Genomic DNA, 20,483 nt, shown 5'->3' with positions numbered 1-20,483 from the left:
GATGTGGAATGCTACTTAGCATATTCTTCAATGTATTTCTCTCTATTGTGGCATGAATGTTCAGGTCCGAAAGATTCAAGATAAAAGTTTAATATTAACATGAAAATAATAATACTTCAAGCATAATAACAAAGCAATCATGTCTTCTCAAAATAACATGGCCAAAGAAAGTTATCCCTACAAAATCATATAGTCTGGCTATGCTCTATCTTCACCACACAAAGTATTTAAATCATGCACAACCCCGATGACAAGCCAAGCAATTGTTTCATACTTTTGATGTTCTCAAACTTTTTCGATCTTCACGCAATATATGAGCGTGAGCCATGGACATAGCACTATAGGTGGAATAGAACGGTGGTTGTGGAGAAGACAAAAAGGAGAAGATAGTCTCACATCAACTAGGCGTATCAACGGGCTATGGAGATGCCCATCAGTAGATATCAATGTGAGTGAGTAGGGATTGCCATGCAACGGATGCACTAGAGCTATAAGTGAATGAAAGCTCAATAAAAGAAACTAAGTGGGTGTGCATCCAACTCGCTTGCTCACGAAGACCTAGGGCATTTTGAGGAAGCCCATCATTGGAATATACAAGCCAAGTTCTATAATGTAAAATTCCCACTAGTATATGAAAATGACAACATAGGAGACTCTCTATCATGAAGATCATGGTGCTACTTTGAAGCACAAGTGTGGAAAAAGGATAGTAGCATTGTCCCTTCTCTCTATTTCTCTCATTTTTTTATTGGGCCTTCTCTTTTTTTATGGCCTCTTTTTTAGTCCGGAATCTCATCCCGACTTGTGGGGGAATCATAGTCTCCATCATCCTTTCCTCACATGGGACAATGCTCTAATAATGATGATCATCACACTTTTATTACTTACAACTCAACAAATTATAACTCAATACTTGGAACAAATTATGACTCTATGTGAATGCCTCCGACGGTGTACCGGGATATGCAATGAATCAAGAGTGACATGTATGAAAGAATTATGAAGGTGGCTTTGCCACAAATACAATGTCAACTACATGATCATGCAAAGCAATATGACAATGATGAAGCGTGTCATAATAAATGGAACGGCAGTAAGTTGCATGGCAATATATCTCGGAATGGCTATGGAAATGCCATAATAGGTAGGTATGGTGGCTGTTTTGAGGAAGGTATATGGTGGGTATATGATACCGGCGAAGAGGTGCGCGGTATTAGAGAGGCTAGCAATGGTGGAAGGATGAGAGTGCGTATAATCCATGGACTCAACATTAGTCATAAAGAACTCACATACTTATTGCAAAAATCTATTAGTTATCAAAACGAAGTACTACGCGCATGCTCCTAGGGGGATAGATTGGCAGGAAAAGACCATCGCTCGTCCCCGACCGCCACTCATAAGGAAGACAATCAATAAATAAATCATGCTCTGACTTCATCACATAATGGTTCACCATACGTGCATGCTACGAGAATCACAAAGTTTAGAACAAGTATTTCTCAAATTCACAACTACTCAACTAGCATGACTCTAATATCACCATCTTCATATTTCAAAACAATTATCAAGTATCAAACTTCTCTTAGTATTCAATGCACTTTATAGTTTTTATCTTGGATGCCTATCATATTAGGACTAATTTTATAACCGAAGCAAATTACCATGCTGTTCTAAAGGAATCTCAAAATAATATAAGTGAAGCATGAGAGATCAATAATTCCTATAAAATATAACCACCACCGTGCTCTAAAAGATATAAGTGAAGCACTAGAGCAAAAACTATATAGCTCAAAAGATATAAGTGAAGCACATAGAGTATTCTAACAAATTCCAAATCATGTGTGTATCTCTCAAAAGGTGTGTACAGCGAGGATGATTGTGACAAACTAAAAAGCAAATACTCAAATCATACAAGACGCTCCAAGCAAAACACATATTATGTGGTGAATAAAAATATAGCTCCAAGTAAAGTTACCGATAGACGAAGACGAAAGAGGGGATGCCTTCCGGGGCATCCCCAAGCTTAAGCTTTTGGTTATCCTTGAATTTTACCTTGGGGTGCCATGGGCATCCCCAAGCTTAGGCTCTTGCCAATCCTTGTTCCATAATCCATCAAATCTTTACCCAAAACTTGAAAACTTCCCAACACAAAACTTAACAGAAAATCTCGTGAGCTCCGTTAGCGAAAAAAAACAAAACACCACTTCAAGGTACTGTAATGAACTCATTCTTTATTTATATTGGTGTTAAACTTACTGTATTACAACTTTTCCATGGTTCATAAACTCCATTACTAGCCATAGATTCATTAAAGTAAGCAAACAACACGCGAAAAACAGAATCTGTCAAAAACAGAACAGTCTGTAGTAATCTGTAACTAACGCAAACTTTTGGAACTCTAAAAATTCTACCAAAATAGGAGGACCTAGATAATTTGTTTATTGATCTGCTGCAATTTGAATCAGTACTATATCACGTTCTGGTAATTTTTAACAATTGTTTTCGTGAATAGAAAGTTTCTGGAATTTTCAGCAAGATCAAATAACTATCATCCAAGAAGATCCTATAGGTTTAACTTGGCAAAAACACTAATTAAAAAACAAAACCACATCTAAACAGAATCTAGATGGATTATTTATTCCTAAACAGAACCAAAAAGAAAGAAACTAAAAATAAAATTGGGTTGCCTCCCAACAAGCGCTATCGTTTAACGCCCCTAGCTAGGCATAAAAGCGAGGATAGATCTAGGTATTGCCATCTTTGGTAGGCAATCCATTGGTGGCTCTCATAATAGATTCATATGGTAATTTAATTTTCTTTCTAGGGAAGTGTTTCGTGCCTTTCCTTTGCGGAAATTGGAATCTAATATTCCCTTTCTTCATATCAATGATTGCACCGATCATTCTAAGGAAAGGTCTACCAAGAATAATAGGACATGAAGGATTGCAATCTATATCAAGAACAATGAAATCTACGGGCACATAATTCCTATTTGCAACAATAAAAACATCATTAATTCTTCCCATAGGTTTCTTAATGGTGGAATCCGCAAGGTGCAAGTTTTAAGAACAATCATTAAATTCACGGAAACCTAGCAAATCACACAAAGTCTTTGGAATCGTGGAAACACTAGCACCCAAATCACACAAAGCATAGTATTCATGATCGTTAATTTTAATTTTAATTGTAGGTTCCAATTCATCATAAAGTTTTCTAGGGATAGAAACTTCCAACTCAAGGTTTTCTTCACAAGATTGCATCAAAGCATCAACGATATGTTTAGTAAAAGATTTATTTTGACTATAAGCATGAGGAGAATTTAGCACGGATTGCAACAAGGAAATACAATCTATCAAAGAGCAATTATCATAATTAAATTCCTTGAAATCCAAGATAGTGGGTTCATTGCTATCTAAAGTTTTAACCTCTTCAATCCCACTTTTACCAATTTTAGCATCAAGATCTAAAAACTCCGAATTTTTGGGACGCCTTCTAACTACAGTTGACTCATCTCAAGTCCCATCATTATGAAGATTCATATTGCAAAACAAGGATTTAATAGGGGACACATCAATAACTTTTAGATCTTCATCTTTATTCTCATAAAAATTAGAAGAAGACGCCTTCACAAAGCAATCTTTCTTAGCACGCATCCTAGCGGTTCTTTCCTTGCACTCATCAATGGAAATTCTCATGGATTTGAGAGACTCATTGATATCATGCTTAGGTGGAATAGATCTAAGTTTCAAAGAATCAACATCAAGAGAAATTCTATCCACGTTCCTAGCCAATTCATCAATCTTAGGCAATTTTTCTTCAAGCAAATCATTGAAATTCTTTTGAGAAATCATAAATTCTTTAACACTAGTCTCAAAATCAGAGGGCATCTTATTAAAATTTCCATAAGAGTTGTTGTAGGGATTACCATAATTATTAGAGGAATTACTAGGATACGGCCTAGGATTAAAGTTTCCTCTATAAGTGTTGTTACCAAAATTATTCCTACCAACAAAATTCACATCCATAGATTCATTATTATTCTCAATCAGGTAGACAAAGGCATATCATTAGGATCATAAGCAACACTTTTATTAGCAAAAAAATTCATAAGTTCATCCATCTTTCACTCAAAACATTAATTTCTTCAATTGCATGCACCTTTTTACTAGTAGATCTTTCAGTGTGCCATTGAGAATAATTAACCATAATATTATATAGGAGTTTAGTAGCTTCTCCTAAAGTGATTTCCATAAAAGTGCCTCCCGCGGCCGAATCTAAAAGATTTCTAGAAGCAAAATTCAATCCGGCATAAATTTTTTGTATAATCATCCACAAATTCAAACATGAGTAGGGAAATTACGTATCATTAATTTCATCCTCTCCCAAGCTTGTGCAACATGTTCATGATCAAGTTGCTTAAAATTCATAATATCGTTTCTAAGAGAGATGATCTTAGCGGGAGGGAAATACTTAGAGATAAAAGCATCTTTGCACTTATTCCAAGAATCAATACTATTTTTAGGCAAAGACGAAAACCAAGTTTTAGCGCGATCTCTAAGCGAAAGCGGAAATAGCTTCAATTTAACAATATCATTATCCACATCTTTCTTCTTTTGCATATCACACAAATCAACAAAGCTATTTAGATGGGTAGCGGCATCTTCACTAGGAAGGCCGGCGAATTGATCTTTCATGACAAGATTCAACAAAGCAGCATTAATTTCACAAGATTCAGCTTCGTAAGAGGAGCAATCGGAGTGCTAAGAAAATCATTGTTGTTGGTATTGGCAAAGTCACACAATTTAGTATTATCTTGAGCCATCGTGACAAGCAAGCAATCCAACTCACGAGTAAACAAGAAGCAAGCGAAAAAGAAGCAAACGGAAAAGAGGGCGAATAAAACGGCAAGGGTGAAGTGGGGGAGAGCAAAAGGAGAGACAAATGGCAAATAATAAAATGCGAGGGATAAGAGTTTGTGATGGGTACTTGGTATGTTGACTTGTGCGTAGACTCCCCGGCAACGGCGCCAGAAATCCTTCTTGCTACCTCTTGAGCACTGCGTTGGTTTTCCCTTGAAGAGGAAAGGGTGATGCAACAAAGTAGCGTAAGTATTTCCCTCAGTTTTTGAGAACCAAGGTATCAATCCAGTAGGAGGCCACGCTCGAGTACCTTGCACCTACACAAACAAATAAGAACCTTGCAACCAACGCGATAAAGGGGTTGTCAATCCCTTCACGGCCACTTGCAAAAGTGAAATCTGATAGAGATGATAAGATAATATTTTTGGTATTTTTTTGATAAAGATTAAAAGTAAAGATTCAAAGTAAACAAAGATAGAAATAGCTTGTTGACGGAAGATTAATATGATGGAAAATAGACCCGGGGGCCATAGGTTTCACTACTGGCTTCTCTCAAGATAGCATAAGTATTACGGTGGGTAAACAAATTACTGTCGAGCAATTGATAGAATTGAGCATAGTTATGAGAATATATAAGTATGCTCATGTATATAGGCATCACGTCCGTGACAAGTAGACCGACTCCTGCCTGCATCTACTACTATTACTCCACACATCGACCGCTATCCAGCATGCATCTAGAGTATTAAGTTCATAAGAACGGAGTAATGCTTTAAGCAAGATGACATGATGTAGAGGGATAAACTCATGCAATATGGTATAAACCCCATCTCTCGATGGCAACAATACAATACGTGTCGTTTCCCCTACTGTCACTGGGATCGAGCACCGCAAGATTGAACCCAAAGCTAAGCACTTCTCCCATTGCAAGAAAGATCAATCTAGTAGGCCAAAACAAACTGATAATTCGAAGAGACTTGCAAAGATAACCAATCATACATAAAAGAATTCAGAAAAGATTCAAATATTGTTCATAGATAATCTTGATCATAAACCCACAATTCATCGGATCTCGACAAACACACCACAAAAAGAAGATTACATCGAATAGATCTCCAAGAGAATCAAGGAGAACTTTGTATTGAGATCCAAAGAGAGAGAAGAAGCCATCTAGCTAATAACTATGGACCCGAAGGTCTGAGGTAAACTACTCACACATCATCGGAGAGGCTATGGTATTGATGTAGAAGCCCTCCATGATCAATGCCCCCTCCGGCAGGACGCCGGAAAAGGCCCCAAGATGGGATCTCACGGGTACAGAAGGTTGCGGCGGTGGAATTAGGTTTTCGTGGTGCTCCCCGATGGTTTGGGGGTACGTAGGTATATATAGGAGGAAGAAGTAGGTCGGTGGAGCCACGAGGGGCCCACGAGGGTGGTGGGCGTGCCCAGGGGGGTAGGCACGCCCCCAGCCTCGTGGCCTCCTCGGTGATTTCTTGACGTCCACTCCAAGTCCTCTGGATCACGTTTGTTCCAAAAATAACTCTCCCGAAGGTTCCATTCTGTTTGGACTCCGTTTAATATTCCTTTTTTGCAAAACACTGAAATAGGCAAAAAACAACAATTTGGGCTGGGCCTCCGGTTAATAGGTTAGTCCCAAAAATAATATAAAAGTGTATAAATAAGCCCATTAAACATCCAAAACAGGATATATAATAGCATGGAGCAATAAAAAATTATAGATACGTTGGAGATGTATCACAAACCCTAACCCGCGACGAAATGGGGGATGAACACCACCCTCTCATTGGGCTTCAGGGTGGGGACGACTTGCCCCTTGGCCGGAAGCCGGTGGGCGATTTCTTTCGCCAGATACCCGGCCTCCCGAAGCTCGGTGATGTCCTTCTCCTTGACGGAGGAGGCCATCCACTTTCCTTGCGCTCCAGATCCGGACATGGTTGAGTGCTTTCTTAAGGCGGAAAAGATGAGGACTTCGGCGTTGGAGCTCGAGAATGGAAGGGCAGAGAAAGAGAGAAGGCATGGGTGAAGAAAACGGAATCCTTATCTCGCCTATTCCCAAGGGCTGTGCAAACGGCACGGTTGGATTACCCACGCCCGTATTGATGAGAATTCCGCAATAAGGGGTCACGATCTCTGCTTTGACAAGACGTGTGATACGTCTCCGTCGTATCTACTTTTCCAAACACTTTTGCCCGTGTTTTGGACTCTAACTTGCATGATTTGAATGGAACTAACCCGGACGGACGCTGTTTTTAGCAGAATTGCCATGGTGTTATTTATGTGCAGAAACAAAAGTTCGTGGAATGAGCTCAAACTTCACGGAGCTTATTTTTGGAAAATATTAGAAATACTGGCGAAAGAATTAAGGCCAATGGGCCCACACCCTTGCCACGAGGGTAGGGGGTGCACCTGCCCCCCTGGGTGCGCCCCCTGCCTCGTGGGCCCCCTGGAGCTCCACCGATCTCAACTCCAACTCCATATATTCGTGTTTGGGGAGAAAAAATCACAGAGAAAGATTCATCGCGTTTTACGATACGGAGCCGCCACCAAGCCCTAAACTCTCTCGGGAGGGCTGATCTGGAGTCCGTTCGGGGCTCCGGAGAGGGGAATCCGTCGCCGTCATCATCATCAACCATCCTCCATCACCAATTTCATGATGCTCACCGCCGTGCGTGAGTAATTCCATCGTAGGCTTGCTGGACGGTGATGGGTTGGATGAGATTTATCATGTAATCGAGTTAGTTTTGTTAGGGTTTGATCCCTAGTATCCACTATGTTCTGAGATTGATGTTGCTATGACTTTGCTATGCTTAATGCTTGTCACTAGGGCCCGAGTGCCATGATTTCAGATCTGAACCTATTATGTTTTCATGAATATATACGTGTTCTTGATCCTATCTTGCAAGTCTATAGTCACCTACTATGTGTTATGATCCCGCAACCCCGAAGTGACAATAATCGGGACCACTCCCGGTGATGACCATAGTTTGAGGAGTTCATGTATTCACTATGTGTTAATGCTTTGGTCTGGTACTCTATTAAAAGGAGGACTTAATATCCCTTAGTTTCCGTTAGGACCCCGCTGCCACGGGAGGGTAGGACTAAAGATGTCATGCAAGTTCTTTTCCATAAGCACGTATTACTATATTCGGAATACATGCCTACATTACATTGATGAATTGGAGCTAGTTCTGTATCACCCTATGTTATGACTGTTACATGATGAACCACATCCGACATAATTCTCCATCACCGATCCAATGCCTACGAGCTTTTCACATATTGTTCTCCGCTTATTTACTTTACCGTTGCTACTGTTACAATCACTACAAAACCCAAAAATATTACTTTAGCTACCGTTACCGTTACTATCATACTACTTTCCTACTAAATACTTTGCTGTAGATATTAAGTTATCCAGGTGTGGTTGAATTGACAACTCAGCTACTAATACTTGAGAATATTCTTTGGCTCCCCTTGTGTCGAATCAATAAATTTGGGTTGAATACTCTACCCTCGAAAACTGTTGCGATCCCCTATACTTGTGGGTTATCAAGACTATTTGCTGGCGCCGTTGCCGGGGAGCATAGCTCTATTCTTTGAGTCACTTGGGATTTATATCTGCTGGTCACTATGAAGAACTTGAAAGACGAGAAAACAAAAGTTTATCCCTCAACTACGAAGGGAGGTAAGGAACTGCCATCTAGCTCTGCACTTGATTCACCTTCTGTTTTGAGTAAGCTTGCGACACCTAAACCTGCTTCTGCTATTAATTCTGATATGCCGCATGTTATTGATGATGCCACTTCTGCTATGCATGATACTTATGATGAAACTACTTCTATGCTTGATACTACTGTGCCACTTGGTGAATTTCTTGATGAACAACTTGCTAGGGCTAGAGAGAATGAAATTATTGAAACTGATAATATTGATGAAAGTGATGATGAAGGCTCTCCTAATAAATATGAATTGCCTATTGTGCTTGAGGGCTATGTTATGGATGAAGAAACCACTAGAGACTTTCTTTCTTGCAATGATAGAAGTGATCTTAAGAAATTATTAGCTAAGCTGAAACAAAAAACTCTGAATGCTAGAATGAAATATGATCCTGCTTATGCTACTTCACCTATCTTGGTTACTGATAAGGATTATGAATTCTCTGTTGATCCTGATATAATTACTTTGGTTGAATCTGATCCTTTCTATGGCTATGAATCTGAAACTGTTGTGGCACACCTTACTAGATTAAATGATATAGCCACCCTGTTCACTAATGATGAGAGAACTCGCTACTTTTATATCCTTAAGATATTTCCGTTCTCATTAAAGGGTGACGCTAAGACATGGTTTAATTCTCTTGATCCTGGTTGTGTGCGTAGTCCCCATGATATGATTTATTACTTCTCTGCTAAATATTTCCCTGCTCATAAGAAACAAGCTGCTTTAAGGGATATATATAATTTTGTGCAAATTGAAGAAGAGAGTCTCCCACAAGCTTGGGGGAGGCTTCTCCAATTACTTAATGCTTTGCCTGATCATCCTCTCAAGAAAAATGAAATACTTGATATATTTTATAATGGACTAACCGATGCTTCTAGAGACCACCTGGATAGTTGTGCTGGTTCTGTTTTCAGGGAAAGAACACTAGATGAAGCTGAAATTCTATTGAATAATATGTTGACTAATGAAAATAATTGGACACTTCCTGAGCCAACTCCTGAGCCCACTCCTAAGCCAACTCCAAAGAAGAGGGGTGTGCTATTTCTCAGTCCTGAAGATATGCAAGAGGCAAAGAAATCTATGAAAGAGAAAGGTATTAAAGCTGAAGATGTTAAGAATTTACCTCCTATTGAAGAAATACATGGTCTTAATTTACCGCCTATTGAAGAAATATATGATCTTAATTCATCACCTATTGAAGAAGCACATGGTCTTGATAACCCGACACAGGTAGTAAAGGTAAATTCTCTCTATAGATATGATAAAGCTGAAATCCCTCCTACTAAAATTGCTAGCCAATGCTTAGATGGGTTTGATGATTTTATGGTTAAGCAAGAAGACTTCAATGCTTATTTTGGTAGAAAATTAAAACAAAATGCTTATATGATTGAACACTTGGGTGATTATATATCTAGAGTTAAAGGTGAACTTAAACTCATTAGTAAACATGCCTCTATGGTTACCACTCAAGTAGAACAAGTACTTAAAGCTCAGAATGATTTGCTCAATGAATTGAATAGTAAGACTAATGATTTTGCTGTTAGAGTGGCTACTAGAACTGGTAAAATGACTTAGGAATCTTTGTATCCTGAAGGCCATCCTAAGAGAATTGAGCAAGATTCTCAGAGAAATAATGTAGATGCACCTAGTCCTTCTAAAAAGAAGAAAAAGAAAAATGATAGGACTTTGCATGCTTCTAGTGAACCTGTTGTAGACACACCTGAGAATCCAAATGATATTTCTATTTCTGATGCTAAAACACAATCTGGTAATGAACATGAACCTAGTGATAATGTTAATGATGATGTTCATGTTGATGCTCAACCTAGCAATGATAACGATGTAGATATTGAACCTGCTGTTGATCTTGATAACCCACAATCAAAGAATCAACGTTATGATAAGAGAGACTTTGTTGCTAGGAAGCACGGTAAAGAAAGGGAGCCATGGGTTCAGAAATCCATGCCTTTTCCTCCCAAACCATCCAAGAAAAAGGATGATGAGGATTTTGAGCGCTTTGCTGAAATGATTAGACCTATCTATTTGTGTATGCGATTAACTGATATGCTCAAAATGAATCCCTATGCTAAGTACATGAAAGAAATTGTTACTAATAAAAGAAAGATACCGGAAGCTGAAATTTCCACCATGCTTGCTAATTACACTTTCAAGGGTGGAATACCTAAGAAGTTAGGAGATCTAGGAGTACCAACTATACCATGCTCCATTAAAAGAAACTATGTTAAAACTGCTTTATGTGATCTCGGAGCCGGTGTTAGTGTTATGCCTCTCTCTTTATATCGTAGACTTGATTTGAATAAGTTGACACCTACTAAAATATATTTGCAAACGGCTGATAAATCAACTGCTATACCTGTTGGTATTTGTGAGGACGTGCCTATTGTGGTTGCAAACGTAAATATTTTAACAGACTTTGTTATTCTTGATATTCCCGAGGATGATAGTATGTCTATTATTCTTGGAAGACCCTTTTTGAATACTGCAGGGGCTGTTATTGATTGCAACAAAGGCAATGTCACTTTTCATGTTAATGGTAATGAGCATACGGTACACTTTCTGAGGAAACAACCTCAAGTTCATAGTATCAACTCTATTGGAAAATTTCCATCAATTATTTTTGGAGGTTTTGAATTTCCTCTTCCTACTATCAAGAAGAAATATGATATTCTTATTATTGGGGATGTGCATATCCCCCTTGAGGTAACTTAGTGTTATTCGAAATTTCTCCGGTTCCATGTTATTCGGAATGAGTTTGTTAACAAGACCTGATCAACCTTGTTAATGGATTCCTTTTGATGAGCATGAGATGGATGAAGTTAGAAAGCACAACCTTCTGTACCCTCCTTTTACTTTCTATTATTTAGTTGAAATAAAATAAAAATAGTATTTTTCTGTCTGTTTTCTGAATTATCCGTGCAATATAAAAATACCCTGAAAATAGAAGTTCTCCAAATGCCCTGAAATTTAAATATGATTTTTTCTGGAATATCTGAGAATATCTGGCACTGAGAACACCGCAGGGGGAGCAAGCACCTGGGCACGAGGGTCCAGGGCGCGCCCACCCCCTGGGCGCGCCCCCCGCCTCATGGGCCCATGGTGGCCCCCTCCACTTATGCCAGCCACCACACACTTCTCCTTCCTCCCAAAAAATCACCATCCAGCTGAAGCACGAGTTCTAGCTCATTTTGCTACGATTTTCGATCTCCTTGCTCAAAGCACCTCTCACAAAACTGCTTTGGAAGATTGTTCCTTGGTATGTGACTCCTCCATTGGTCCAATTAGTTTTTGTTCTAGTGCTTTATTCATTGCAAATTTGCTGCCTAGGTGACCATGTTCTTCAGCTTGCATGTCAAATTTATATGGTTCCAAGTAGTTCTAATGCTTGATATAGGCTCTAGGCAGTTGTAGGAGTAGTTGCTATCAATTTTGTTGAGCTTGGTTCACTTTAATTTGAAGTTACTAAAAATTTCAGAGATTTTCAGAAAATGAAGAGATTTCTAAGGGGCTCTTCGAGCCGAAGCTCAAAGGAAAAGCAAAGTGAAGAAGCAGAGAGGCCCAAATATAATTTGCCTCGCACCGCGGAGATTCGGCCGTGTGAATGGCCTTCCGATGATTTCTTGAGAGCAGCCGGGATTTATGATGATTTTTATGAATTGGCTGAGAATGCAGGCCTCACCGACTTCCTCCGCGACCAACGCGAACAGTATCTCTTACTCACAATTACTTTTGTGCAAAACTTCTACTATTATCCTAAGGAATCACCTCCTTCAGTAGAGTTTCATTTATATGATGTGGTTAAGAAGATGTCACTATATGAATTTTGCAGGGTTTACAAAATACCTTTCGAGGGTAGCTTAGAGGAACCACATCGTAAAGATGTGGACGGGTTTATTGATACTATTACTGTAGGGGAAACTAGGAAGGTTTCCGATGCAAGAATCACTAGCATACATTTTCCTGTTTTACGCTACTTTGCAATATTTGCTAGTCGTTGCTTAATTGGTCGCGGAAACTGTGGAAACCTTAGTGTTCCTGATATTATTATTTTGTTCCATGGTTTATTCCGTGATGACTCTGTTAGTATGGGCGGTATTATTGCCAAACGGTTAAATCTGAACCGTACAAAGGGCCCCATCTTTGGAGGTGTCTATGCTTCACGCCTTGCTGCATACTATAACATACCTATTAGGCACTATGAAAAAGAAGAAAAATTGCTGGCTACTGTTTATTTAGATTATAAGAGTATGGTAGCGCATGATTTTGTTGTTAAGAATAGGGAAAGGGAGCTTAAATACAAATTTTTCTTTGATAAACATCACCCTGAGACTATTACCTTGCCTGCTCCTTCCTTGTTTGATTTATCTGCAGGCCAGTACCTCGTTCTGCTGGCGGCCATTCATGCCTACCGGAACCCTACATCAGCCACAGAGCCGGAACCACAATTTGATCCTCCACGACAGTTTAATTACCAGTGGGATCCGGAGATGATTGCCAACCAGTGGCAATGAGAGTCTTCTTCTTCTCAGTACGACCCCAGCTACAACTTTGGATATCCGCCAGGCCATCCTTGGCACTAAACCAACTTAGGCCGAAAGCCTAAGCTTGGGGGAGTACGTATTTCTCACTGACATTACATTTACATTCACACACTCATTGCTAGTTGTCGGTGCTCATACTTTTCACTGTAATATCGATGCTAGTTTATTTTCTTTTTCTTGCTTTCTTCTTGTGTGTTTGATAAACCTTAAGAAAAACCAAAAAAAATTAGTTGTAGCTTTTAGCTAGTTTACTTTCTTGCTGTAGTAGTAATAATTAAAAAAACCCAAAAAGATTTCCTGTTCTTCTTTTGCTTGTTGGGAGCTTCCCGTGTAAATAGTTTTTATTTCTTTTCTTTGGGGGTCGATAGGAGAAGACCATAATAAAATTGTTGAAGTGGCTCTTATATGCATTATTGTTGATTTAACCAAGAGCCCATATTGCCTTGTCTTCTCATGTTTATTGAATGCTAGCAGATTCCAGCTTAGTCCAATGCACGTGCACTATTATTATTATTCACATCATTCGGTCGTGCAAGTGAAAGGCAATTATGACGATATATGATGGACTGATTGAGATGGGAGAAGCTGGTATGAACTCGACCTCTCTTGTTTTTGTAAATATGATTAGTTCATCATTCCTGATTCAGCCTATTATGAATAAACCTGTTTGCAATGACAATTAGAGATTATAGTTGCTTATGCCATGCTTAATTAGCTAGGAGCTTATAATGGTTTACCTTGCGTGCCAACATGCTATTAAAATGGTTGTGATGTGGTATGATAGGGTAGTATCCTCCTTTGAATGATTCAAGTGACTTGACTTGGCACATGTTCACGCATGTAGTTGAAACAAAATCAACATAGCCTTCACGATATTTATGTTCATGGTGGATTATATCCTACTCATGCTTGCACCCAAGGTTTATTAATTTTAATGCATGTTCATGACTGTTGTCGCTCTCTAGTTGGTCGCTTCCCAGCTTTTGCTAGCCTTCACTTGTACTAAGCGGGAATACTGCTTGTGCATCCAATCCCTTAAACCCCAAAGTTATTCCATATGAGTCCACTATACCTTCCTATTGAAGGAAATATGCCCTAGAGGCAATAATAAAGTTATTATTTATTTCCTTATATCATGATAAATGTTTATTATTCATGCTAGAATTGTATTAACTGGAAACTTGATACATGTGTGAATACATAGACAAACAGAGTGTCACTAGTATGCCTCTACTTGACTAGCTCGTTGATCAAAGATGGTTATGTTTCCTAAGCCATAGACATGAGTTGTCATTTGATTAACGGGATCACATCATCAAGCATTGTGGCTAATGAGTTAGTTGCGGGATGATGTATTACGGAACGAGTAAAGAGACTTGCCGGTAACGAGATTGAACTAGGTATCGAGATACCGACGATCGAATCTCGGGCAAGTAACATACCGATGACAAATGGAACAACGTATGTTGTTATGCAGTCTGACCGATAAAGATCTTCGTAGAATATGTGGGAACCAATATGAGCATCCAGGTTCCGCTATTGGTTATTGACCGGAGAGGTGTCTCGGTCATGTCTACATAGTTCTCGAACCCGTAGGGTCCGCACGCTTAACGTTACGATGACAATTATATTATGAGTTTATATGTTTTGATGTACCGAAGGTTGTTTGGAGTCCCGGATGTGATCATGGACATGACGAGGAGTCTCGAAATGGTCGAGACATAAAGATTGATATATTGGAAGCCTATGTTTGGACATCGGAAGTGTTCCGGGTGAAATCGGGATTTTTCCGGAGTACCAGGATGTTACCGGAACCCCCCGGTAACTTAATGGGCCTTAGTGGGCCTAGGTGGAAGAGAGGAGAGGAGGCCAGGGCAGGGCCGTGCGCCCCTCCCCCCCAGTCCGAATAGGACAAGGAGAGGGGGCAGCGCCCCCCTTCCTTCCTCCCCTCCACCTCTTCCCCCTTTCTCTCCTAGTCCAACATGGAAAAAGGGGGGGAGTCCTACTCCCGGTAGGAGTAGGACTCCTCCTGGCGCGCCTCTCCTCTAGGCCGGCCGAACCCCCCCCTTGCCCCTTTATATACGGGGGCAGGGGGCACCTCTACACAGACAATTGATCATTGATCTCTTAGCCGTGTGCGGTGCCCCCCTCCACCATATTATACCTCGATAATATCGTTGCGGTGCTTAGGCGAAGCCCTGCGTCGGTAGAACATCATCATCGTCACCACGCCGTCGTGTTGACGAAACTCTCCCTCAACACTCGGCTGGATCGGAGTTCGAGGGACGTCATCGAGCTGAACGTGTGCTGAACTCGGAGGTGCCGTGCGTTCGGTACTTGATCGGTCGGATCGTGAAGACGTACGACTACATCAACCGCGTTGTGTTAACGCTTCCGCTTTCAGTCTACGAGGGTACGTGGACAACACTCTCCCCTCTCGTTTCTATGCATCACCATGATCTTGCGTGTGCGTAGAATTTTTTTGAAATTACTACGTTCCCCAACACCTATATGCGGTATCTACCTGCCGTTCCAAGTAAATTTGTATGTGCCAAACTCTAAACCTTCAAATGAAATTCTGTTTTGTATGCTCGAATAGCTCATGTATCAACTAGGGTTGTCCGTACTTCCATGTTAGGCGGGTTATTGTCAAGAGGAGTGGATTCTGCTCCTCACTTATGAGAAAATGGTTGGTCACCGGGATGCCCAGTCCCATGCTTTATGCAAATCAAATCAAAATAATTGCAAACAAAACTCCCCCTGGGACTGTTGTTAGTTGGAGGCACTCGTTGTTTCGAGCAAGCCATGGATTGATGCTTGTTGGTGGAGGGGGAGTATAAACTTTACCATTCTGTTTGGGAACCGCCTATAATGTGTGTAGCATGGAAGATATCGCCATCTCTCGGTTGTTATGTTGACAATGAAAGTATGCCGCTCAAAATTTTATTTATCTCTATTTCAAAACCGAGCTCTGGCACCTCTACAAATCCCTGCTTCCCTCTGCGAAGGGCCTATCTATTTACTTTTATGTTGAGTCATCACCCTCTTATTAAAAAGCACCAGCTGGAGAGCACCGCTGTCATTTGCATCCATTACTATTAATTTATATTGGGTATGACTATGACTGGATCTCTTTTACCATGAATTACAATGTCTAGTCAGTACTTGATCTTTAAAGGTGCTCTACATTTATGTTTTGCGGTCTCAGAAAGGGCTAGCGAGATACCATCTTGTTATATCATATTATGATTGTTTTGAGAAAGTGTTGTCATCCGAGATTTATTATTATTGCTCGCTAGTTGATTATGCTATTGACATGAGTAAACATGAGACCTAAGTGCTATTGTGAATGTGGTTAGTCATAATATTTGCTGAAAACTTGAATGCTGGCTTTACATATTTACAACAACAAGAGCAAACAGAGTTTGTAAAAGTTTTTCTTTATCACTTTTAGTTTATCAATTGAATTGCTTGAGGACAAGCAATGGTTTAAGCTTGGGGGAGTTGATACGTCTCCATCTTATCTACTTTTCCAAACACTTTTGCCCTTGTTTTGGACTCTAACTTGCATGATTTGAATGGAACTAACCCGGACTGGCGCTGTTTTCAGCAGAATTGCCATGGTGTTATTTATGTGCAGAAACAAAAGTTCTCGGAATGACCTGAAACTTCACGGAGCTTATTTTTGGAAAATATTAAAAATACTGGCGAAAGAATTAAGGCCAGGGGGCCCACACCCTTGCCACGAGGGTGGGGGCGCGCCCCCTGCCTCATGGGCCCCCTGGAGCTCCACCGACCTCAACTCCAACTCCATATATTCGTGTTCAGGGAGAAAAAATCAGAGAGAAAGATTCATCGCGTTTTACGATACGGAGCCGCCGCCAAGCCCTAAACTCTCTCAGGAGGGCTGATCCGGAGTCCGTTCGGGGCTCTGGAGAGGGGAATCCGTCGCCGTCATCATCATCAACCATCCTCCACCACCAATTTCATGATGCTCACCGCCGTGCGTGAGTAATTCCATCGTAGGCTTGCTGGACGGTGATGGGTTGGATGAGATTTATCATGTAATCGAGTTAGTTTTGTTAGGGTTTGATCCCTAGTATCCACTATGTTCTGAGATTGATGTTGCTATGACTTTTCTATGCTTAATGCTTGTCACTAGGGCCCGAGTGCCATGATTTCAGATCTGAACCTATTATGTTTTCATGAATATATATGTGTTCTTGATCCTATCTTTCAAGTCTATAGTCACCTACTATGTGTTATGATCCGGCAACCCCGAAGTGACAATAATCGGGACCACTCCCAGTGATGACCATAGTTTGAGGAGTTCATGTATTCACTATGTGTTAATGCTTTGGTTCGGTACTCTATTAAAAGGAGGCCTTAATATCCCTTAGTTTCCGTTAGGACCCCGCTGCCACGGGAGGGTAGGACAAAAGATGTCATGCAAGTTCTTTTCCATAAGCACGTATGACTATATTCGGAATACATGCCTACATTACATTGATGAATTGGAGCTAGTTCTGTGTCACCCTATGTTATGACTGTTACATGATGAACCACATCCGGCATAATTCTCCATCACTAACCCAATGCCTACGAGCTTTTCACATATTGTTCTCCGCTTATTTACTTTACCGTTGCTACTGTTACAATCACTACAAAACCCAAAAATATTACTTTAGCTACCGTTACCGTTACTATCATACTACTTTGCTACTAAATACTCTGCTTCAGATATTAAGTTATCCAGGTGTGGTTGAATTGACAACTCAGCTGCTAATACTTGAGAATATTCTTTGGCTCCCCTTGTGTCGAATCAATAAATTTGGGTTGAATACTCTACCCTCGAAAACTGTTGCGATCCCCTATACTTGTGGGTTATCAACGTGCCAATGAAAACCGCATCTCGAAACATGGAATGACAGATGAAAACGATTCGAAATAATGACCAGGCGGACGTGATGTCACCTTACAAAAAGTTGTCAGCGGATTGGACTCGTGAAATATTATACTCTCTGCGGTTGAGTGTGGTACTTGTGTTGCAGATCCGGACACGTTCGTTGCGTCCGAAGACTATCTTGGAATATTCGGAAAGGGGAACCCGCCTTGCAATGCCGAAGACAATCTGCGCGCCGGACACCTCATCATTGAAGCCTGGTTCAGGGGCTACTGAGGGAGTCCTGGACTAAGGGGTCCTCGGGCGTCCGGCCTATTGGACATGGGCCGGACTAATGGGCTGTGAAGATACAAGACCGAAGACTCTACGCGTGTCCGGATGGGACTCTCCTTGGCATGGAAGGCAAGCTTGGCGACCAAATATGAAGATTCCTTTCTCTGTAACCGACTTTGTACAACCCTAGTCCCCTTCGGTGTCTATATAAACCGGAGGGCTTAGTCCGAAGAAGGATAAGGGTAGTCATAGTCATACAGGCTAGACTTCTAGGGTTTTAGCCATTACGATCTCGTGGTAGATCAACTCTTGTAATACTCATATTCATCAAGATCAATCAAGCAGGAAGTAGGGTATTACCTCCATAGAGAGGGCCCGAACCTGGGTAAACATTGTGTCCCCCGTCTCCTGTTACCATCGACCTTAGACGCACAGTTCGGGACCCCCTACCCGAGATCCACCGGTTTTGACACCGACAGCAGTCACCGAACCCGTACACTTTGGCAACCCTTGGGGGAGGTCACTGAACCCGTACACTTTGGCAACCCTTGGGGCGGTCACCGGTACCCATCAAATTGCTCGGGGCGATCTCCACAACCTAATTCGAGACCCCGACACTTGCCCGGAGCTTTACACCACAATGATTGAGCTCCGAGGCACCGCCAACCGTCTAGGGCGCCCAAGCACCCAAGAGGAACAAGCTCAAGGGTGCTAAGAGTAATAAGATTCTCAACTTGTAACTTCCACGTATCACCATGAAGAACTCAAGCCTATGCACCAAATGCAATGGCAAGGGCACACGGAGTGCCCAAGTCCCTCACTCTCAAATCCAACCAAAGCAACAAAAGCTATGGAAGAAAATGAGAGGAAGAACAAAGAAGAGAACACGAAGAACGCCAAGATCTAGATCCAAAGGGTTCCCCTCACATAGAGGAGAAAGTGATTGGTGGAAACGTAGATCTAGATCTTCTCTCTCTTTTCCCCCCAAAACTAGCAAGAATCCATGGAGGGATTGAGAGATAGCAAGCTCGAAGAAGGTCAACAATGGGGGAAGAACACGAGCTCAAGAGATAAGGTTCATTGGGGAAGAAGACCCCCTTTTATAGGCACCCCCGAATCCAACCGTTATGCACTCAGGTCGTGCACAAGCGGTACTACCGCTCGGAGGAGCGGTACTACCACTTAGCATGGTCAAAACAACCCAACGAGACAAAAAAACATGAGTTGTAGTTTTGCCAGAGAGGTAGTACGGTCAGGGGAGAGGTAGTACCTCTTATAAGAGGTACTACCGCTCGGAGAGGTACTACCGTTTATAAGAGGTACTATGGCTTATGAGAGGTACTACCGCTCGCTACTACCGCGAAACCCGACACGAAAAATCACGCCCCTGGAAGCAGCGGCACAGGATCGCGGTAGTGCCGCTTACAAGCGGTACTAATGCTCGAGAGAGCAGTACTACCGCTTGAGGCTTTTAGGAACACAACAGAGAAAACAGAGGATGCAATAAAGCCTAAACTGTCACAACTTTTGCAGATGAACTCCGAATTGAGCAAACTCAAGCTTGTTGGATAGATGGCGACGAGAAGCATCCAAACAGCGACTAGTTATAGTCAGAAGAGGCAGGGGAGGTATGCCTAAGATATAGAGAAGTGAAACCTCCAACTGAGAAGAACCGGCATAACCTCCTACGTCGAAAACATCATAGAAGATGCATGCGAACTCCGTTTTTGATGAACTCGAGCTTGTCAAGAAGATGACCATAAGTATTGGGGAATGCAGTATTTCAAAAAATTCCTACGATCATGCAAGATCTATCTAGGAGATGCATAGCAATGAGAGGGGAGAGTGTGTCCACGTACCCTCGTAGACCGAAAGCGGAAGTGTTTAGTAACGCGGTTGATGTAGTCGAACGTCTTCACGATCCAACCGATCCAAGTACCGAACGTACGGCACCTCCGTGTTCAGCACACGTTCAACACGATGATGTCCCTCGAGCTCTTGATCTAGTTGAGGACGAGGGAGAGTTCCATCAGCACGACGGCGTGGCGACGGTGATGATGAAGTTACCGGCGCAGGGCTTCTCCTAAGCACTACGACGATATGACCGAGGTGTGTAAATGTAGAGGGGGGCACCACACACGGCTAAGA

Source organism: Aegilops tauschii, chromosome 6 (assembly GCF_002575655.3).
Source record: "Aegilops tauschii subsp. strangulata cultivar AL8/78 chromosome 6, Aet v6.0, whole genome shotgun sequence".
Classification (NCBI taxonomy): domain Eukaryota; kingdom Viridiplantae; phylum Streptophyta; class Magnoliopsida; order Poales; family Poaceae; genus Aegilops; species Aegilops tauschii.
Note: the sequence above shows the minus strand (reverse complement) of the source record.